Below are 7,144 nucleotides of genomic sequence, written 5' to 3'. Positions count from 1 at the left end.
GCTGCAGCTCGGAACCATAGAAGTATTCGACCACACACATCCAGAGTTCTGGGAAGGCTGGGTGGACTAGCTGACAAATTACCTCACTTTCCATGATATTACTGATGCCAGTAAGAAACGGGCCCTGCTCCTAAGCTTGTGTGGGGTAGCCACCATCCGTCTGGCCAAGGGGCTCATAGCTCCGGTGACATTGGCCAACAAAATGTACGAGCTGCTTCAGGTCCATCGGCCCATTCGCCATGACTCTTGCCCGTCACCATCCATTGCATCCTCCAGCACACGGGCGGCCTGTGCAAGCTGTGGAGAAGCCTATGAACAGAGGTCCAGCCATTTCCAGGATGCCATTTGCCACTCCTGTGGAAAGCAGGGCCACATCGCCCATGCCTGCCACTCCAAAGGAAACCACCAACGTGCCACTGCACACCAGGAATCCGTGGACCTCTACAGCACATCAGTCCATCGAAACCAGGTACATTTCTTGCCCCGGGGGTCTTCCGATAAGATCAAAGTGACTGTTTTGATAGAGGGTGGCCCATGCGTAATGGAACTAGACACTGGGTCTTCCCTCTCAATAATCTCAGAGGAGATCCTCCACATGCTCTGCCCGAAAGGGGAACCCCCACTGAAAGACACCGGCCTCATGCTCAGGGACTTCCAAAAGAACCCCATAGCCATTAAAGGGGTGGGCCAGTTCTGCATAAAATACAAGACATTTGAAGGCCCACTAGAGCTGGTCATAGTTAAGGGCTGTCTCACTAGTTTACTGGGCCTAGCCTGGTTTGATGCCTTGGGTCTGGCCATCACCGGAATACAAAATGTACATCGTGGAACTTCAGTAAGGTGTGCAATGAGTTCCCTGCCATTTTCAATGGATCGCTTGGCCAGTACAGAGGTCCCCCTGTTGCCATGACCCTCAATCCGGCGGTCCACCCACTTTGCCTGAAAGCCCGACAATCCCCGTTCGCCCTCTGGCCCAAGATTGAGGCTGAACTCGACTGCCTGGTCAGCAAAATGGGAAACCCTGATCGTCACCCCGGTCAAACCTAATGGGGACATCCGCATTTGTGCAGATTACAAATGCACCATAAATAAAGCTCTCCAGGACCATGTGTATCCTGTTTCCGTGGTCAGCCACATCCTGGCATCCCTAGCCAGCACAAAAGTCTTCGGCAAACTAGACTTAGCGCAAGCCTACCAACAACTGCTGCTAGATGAAGCCACAGCGGAGGCCCAGACCATAGTGACACACTGGGGGGCGTTTAAGGTTGGGCGGCTGCAGTTTGGGGTAAGTGTGGCTCCGGGGATCTTTCAAAACATGATGGACTGTTTACTTAAAGGGATCCCTGGAGTGCAACCCTTCTTCAACGATGTTCTGATAGCGGCACCGTCATCTGAAGCTTTCGCTGACTGCCTGCGAACAGTCCTCCAGTGATTTGACACAGCCGGGCTGAAGGTAAAGTGGGGAAAGTGTCTGCTTGGTGTCCCCAGTGTCAAGTTCCTGGGTATCAAAGTTGACACCAGTGGCATCCACCCCACACCGGAAAAGGCCATTGTGAATACGCCCAACCCCTCATCCAAAGCCGAGCTACAGGCCTTCCTGGGCCTGTTGACTTTTATCACTCTTTTCTCCCGCACAAGGTGGCTGTGGCCGAGCCCCTCCACCACCTCCTAGACAAAAATGCCCTGTGGCAGTGGGGCTCACACCATGCCGCGGCTTTACGATCCGTTAAGGACTTGCTGGTTTTGAACGCTGTCTTGGACCATTTTGATGAATCCCTCCTCGTGGTGCTCGCGTGTGATGCATAACCCTATGGGGTGGGAGCAGTACTGGGACACAGGCTGGGGGATGGCTGCGAAGTCCCGGTGACGTATTACTTGTGAACATTGTCTTTTGCGGAGCAAAACTATGCTCAAATAGACAAGGAGGCATTAGCGATCGTGGCAGGGGTCCGGAAGTTTCACTATCAATGGTGGAGATAACAACGGGGTTAGGGGAGGTTCCCGGAAGATCTGCCACTATCTTGCATGGCACTGATACCGCTGGACTGGCCTTGAACCATGGACAGGACAATATCACCCCAATGAAAGGATTTATACCATCATCGGAGACGATCTTGTTTGTATGGAGCACTTTATTCTTGTTTTGTTGTTATTTAATGGTTTTACTGTTTTATCCTGTTTTTATGTATGGGCTTGTGCCCTCTTGTAAGCCGCCCTGAGCCCGCTTGCAGGGAGGGCGGGGTAAAAATGTTAACAACAAATAAATAAATAAATAAATAATCTGTACAGCTGGCCCTTCACCATCGTCACAGACCACAAACCGCTGTTGGGTCTCTTGGCCCTGGACCGCCAAACACCCCAGATGCTGTCACCACGGGTGCTGCAGTGGTCTATCTTCCTTGCGGGGTACCAATACACCCTGCTCCACAGACCCAGCAAGGCGATGGGCCACACCAACGCTCTCAGCTGCCTTCTGCTGCCTGTCTCCGAACCGGCTTCGGCTCCAGCTCACCAAATCCTGCTGCTGGAGGACCTCCCTGACTGGCTGGGTCAGGTACCCAAGGTCTCCAACCTTACCCGAAGGGATCGTGTCCTGTCCCAGGTTCTGGACTGGGTGGGTAGGGGCTGGCCCACAGGTCGGGTGGGCTCAGAATTCACAGCTTATACATCTTGGCAGGACGAACTGTCAGCACACAAAGGCTGTCTCCTGTGGGGTAGTAGGGTGGTCATCCCTGTGCAAACGCGTACTAGAGGCACTGCACAAAAGCCACCCCAGGATCGTGCGCATAAAAGCCCTGGTGCGCAGCTATGTGTGGTGGCCTGGAATGGATGGGGAGATAGAGGATCAGGTCAAACACTGCCAAGCATGCCAGGAGACAAGGCCAGCTCCCCCCTGGACAACCCCACACACTTCCATAGGCAAGAGCAGTGTTCCCTCTAAGCTGAGTTCATGTGCGCTAGCTCACCATTTTTTAGCCTCTGGCTCACAATGTTTTGTCTTGGCTCAGGAAGGATGGCTCCGGAGCAAACTAATTAATGCAGTAGAAGAGAAGAAGAAGAGAAGAGATTGGATTTATACCCCGCCCTTCACTTGGAGTCTCAGAGCGGCTTACAAACTCCTTTCCCTTCCCCTCCCCACAACAGACACCCTGTGAGGTGGGTGGGGCTGAGGGAGCTCTGACACAAACTGCTCTTTTTCAAGGACAGCTGTGCCAGAGCTTGTGACTGACCCAAGGTCACATCAGCAGGTGCAAGTGGAGGAGTGGGGAATCAAACCCGGTTCTCCCAGATTAGAGTCCGTACACTTAACCACTACACCAAACTAGCCAAATCGCTCGCTCACAATTTTAATGCCAGTCGCTCACAAAGTACAACTTTGCTCACAAGACTGCACAGCTTAGAGGGAACATTGGGCAAGAGCCCCGCAGACCTCCTAGTGGGCCAGAGGTTGACTACCTGCCTGGACTGCCTACACCCGGATCAGGCTCCTGACCACCAACCGGGCTTTACATCCCAAGAGGCACCTTGTGGATTCTTCCCGGAAGACCCCGTGTACGCGAGGAACTATGCGAGAGGACAGCCATAGATCCCAGCCTGGGTGGTAAGGGTGACAGAAACTCTCCCCGACGAGGTCTCGACGGAAGATGGCCAGATACTCCAGAGGCGCGTAGACCAGCTACGTCACCGTCTGCTGTCTTTGGATGACCAAGAAGCCCAGGAGGCCGAGGACAGCGAGGTAGAGCCAGATCTGTAGGTGTAAGTAAAGAGGCCAGCAGAATCCGCCACAGCGGCAGCTCCGACCCCCAACTCCACTCCAGCACTAAATCCCGGACCACTTTGGAACTATGGGGGAGGAGTGTTACGTACTAAGATGGCCGCAGCAGTGCTAGCCAGGCCACGTGGTTGAGCAGACCTTCAGTCCCTAAAAGCCACCGCAGATCCTAGTGCGCACTAATAAGGTCGCCCAGATCCTGATACAGATTACAGACCTATTATAGACTGGGTCTTGTAAATACAGCCTATCACAGGAATTGGGGGGGGGTGTTGGGTGTGAGTGTGGACACGCATATAAGCCGGCCTTGGACTGGCTAGTTTATCCTTAGTTCTGATGTAATCAATAAACTTGAGCTGATTTCACTATGCTACACCTGGAACTCCACTACATTATATTCCTGATAGGGTTGTAAATCTCTTGGTGGGCCTGGAGATCTCCTGGTATCACAAGAAATCTACAGACTACCAAGATCAGTTACCCTGGAGATACTTAAATGCAGTGACTGGAGCGGTAAATGTACAAAAACCTGAATAGGGCCCCAGGTTTGCAAAAATACATGAAATCTACAAAAATGGTGGTTTAAAAAATCTGAAAATAATAAATTGAATGCCTGTACCTTTAAGCGACAAATTCATTCAGTGGCTGTTCCTAAGCAAACACAATCTTTCAGGCTGGGTTTCTGTGAGTTAAAAGGCAGGGGGAGAGTGCAGTGTCATTTCCAGGTTTATTTTTGGTCTTTGAGGGTAGGACTCATTGGGGCCAAGCCTGACTAGGGTTGCCAGCTCCAGGTAGGGAAATTCTTGGAGATTTGGGGGTGGAGTCTGAAGACAGCAGGATTTAGGGAGGGGAGAGGCCTCAGCATGGTATAATACCACAAGCTCACCCCCCCCCCAAGAAATCTTTTTCTCCAGAGGGACAGATCTCTGTCGTCTGGAGTTGGGTTGTATTTCTGGGAGATCTACAGGTTTCACCTGGAGACTGTCAATCCTAGGCCTGGAAGGAACCTCTGGGTTACTTGATAACAATTGACTTGCAGCCACCCTATGAAAGCCAGTGTGGTGTATTCATTGGAACTTCAGGCTAGGTCCTGGGAGACCCCAGTTCGAATTCCCCTTGCTGTGGAAGTTCACTGGGTTAAGAATATAAGAACATAAGAGAAGCCAATGTTGAATCAGGCCAATGGCCCATCCAGTCCAACACTCCGTCACACAGTGGCCAAAGATACCAGGTGCCATCAGGAGGTCCACCAGTGGGGCCAGGACACTGGAAGACCGCCCACTGCCCCCCCCCAGCACCAAGAATACAGTGCATCACCTGTCCCAACCTGTGCGTTCCTATCTATACCTTGTGGCTAATACCCACTGATGGACCTCTGTTCCATATGTTTATTCAGTTCCTTCTTGAAGCTGTCCATGCTTGTAGCCACCACTACCTCCTGTGGCAGAGAATTCCATGTGTTAATCACTCTTTGGGTGAAGCAGTACTTCCTTTTATCTGTTCTAACCCGACTGCTCAGCAATTTCATTGAGTGCCCACGAGTTCTTGTATTGTGAGAAAGGGAGAAAAGTACTTCTTTCTTGACCTGCTCTATCCCATGCATAATTTTATAAACCTCAATCATGTCACCCCTCAGCCATCATTTCTCCAAGCTAAAGAGCCCCAAGCGCTTTAACTTTTCTTCATAGGGAAAGTGTTCCAACCCTTTTATCATTCGAGTTGCCCTTTTCTGCACTTTTTCCAATGCTATAATATCCTTTTTGAGGTGTGGTGACCAGAACTGTACACAGTACTCCCAATGAGGACGTACCATTGGTTTATGCAGGGGCATTATGATACTGGCTGATTTGTTTTCAATTCCCTTCCTAATAATCCCCAGCATAGCGTTGGCCTTTTTTATTGCAGTCACACACTGTCTTGACATTTTCATTGAGTTATCTACTACGACTCCAAGATCTCTCTCTTGATCAGTCTCTGCCAGTTCAGACCCCATTGTGTATTTATAGTTAGGAGTTTTGGCTCCTATGTGCATCACTTTGCACTTGGCCACATTGAACCCCATTGCCACGTTGACGCCCACTTGCCCGTCCTCGACAGATCCCTTTGGAGTGCTTCATAATCCTCCCTGGTTCTCACCACCCTGAACAACTTTGTGTCATCTGCAAATTTAGCCACTTCACTGTTTACTCCCAACTTATTTTGGGTTATTTTGGACCAGTCACATACTTTCAGCCTAACCTACCTCATAGGGTTATTGTGCAGACAAAAAGGAGGAGAGGAGATTAATGTAAACTGTTCTGGTCCCTACTATGGAGAAAAGTGAGGTATAAATGAAGTAAATGAGTAATAAATATAGCTGAAGATGGGAGGCAGATAAAAGGTTGGCGGGTGAATGGCTGAAAGAAGAGAATGAGGCAGGGGAAGAGGAGAGAACATGGGGATTGCTAGGGGGAGGGAAAGAAGAAATTGTGTGGGGAAGAAGGTACTGGGGAAAGTGAGGTGCCACCCCACAAGTCCTTGAAGGTTCCCTACCATGCAAGTAGGTCTGGCCCAGTGGCTGGCACCACAGAACTGGGTTAATTTTCCTAGGTAGAGGCTGCTGGGGGAGTAGAGGGAAAGCTTAAAACAGAGGGGCAAGCATATTCTTTATACATTAATGCCAAATAATGCCAAATAATGCCAATACTGCCAATAATGCCAAATAAATATCAAGGCAGAATCCTACAAACAAGCAACCTTTAAATGTTTGTGCATGTCACTGTTCCCCGCCCTAAGTGCACAGCAGTTAATAAATCTTGCTCAAGAGTCTTCTAAGCTTTCATATAGGGATTGCCACCTCTTTGATAAAAAATATTGCTTATTATTATAATACATAATACCCAATATACCTCTCACTTCAGGTTTACAGAACTGGAGACCTTTGTGGAGATATTTGTTCTTCATATAGAGATCAGAAATTCAAAATTAAGCCTCATTCAGTTTGGAGGTTTGGAAAAATCTCTTTGGAGGTTCCAGCTTTCTTTGGGATTTCTCAGCCAATTGACAGAAATGTTTTGACTTTCAAATATAATGGAGTCAGTAAAGTTTGCACAGTGAGAATTATACCATCTGAAAAATTGCTCTTTCCTGTGGTGGGCCAAATAGTTGTTGCTGACCCCAAAATACAGAAAAATGAAGATATACCAGACAATCTAAAGCTGAAGAAAGGTGATGTCCTTTTTAAACAAATATTTGAATCTAGTAAAATTATTTTTTAAAAGATTTCAACTCTATCTCAATTATTTGAAATCGGGCCATGCAGATGCAAAGGATAACCAGCATATGTTGTCCTGAGAAGCTGCTAGAAGAAAACAATCCTGCCTCCATCCTGAT

General features: G+C 49.1%; 1 pseudogene; it reads left to right on the top strand.

Moving 5' to 3' along the window:
- Positions 1-239: 239 nt before the first annotated feature.
- Positions 240-7,144, top strand: part of LOC107121323 — a 175,270-nt pseudogene continuing 168,365 nt past the window's right edge.

The sequence above is a fragment of the Gekko japonicus genome, unplaced genomic scaffold (genome assembly GCF_001447785.1).
Source record: "Gekko japonicus isolate JY-2015 unplaced genomic scaffold, Gekko_japonicus_V1.1 scaffold1929, whole genome shotgun sequence".
NCBI classification, from domain to species: domain Eukaryota; kingdom Metazoa; phylum Chordata; class Lepidosauria; order Squamata; family Gekkonidae; genus Gekko; species Gekko japonicus.
Note: the sequence above shows the minus strand (reverse complement) of the source record. Positions and strands in the feature narration are given on the sequence as shown.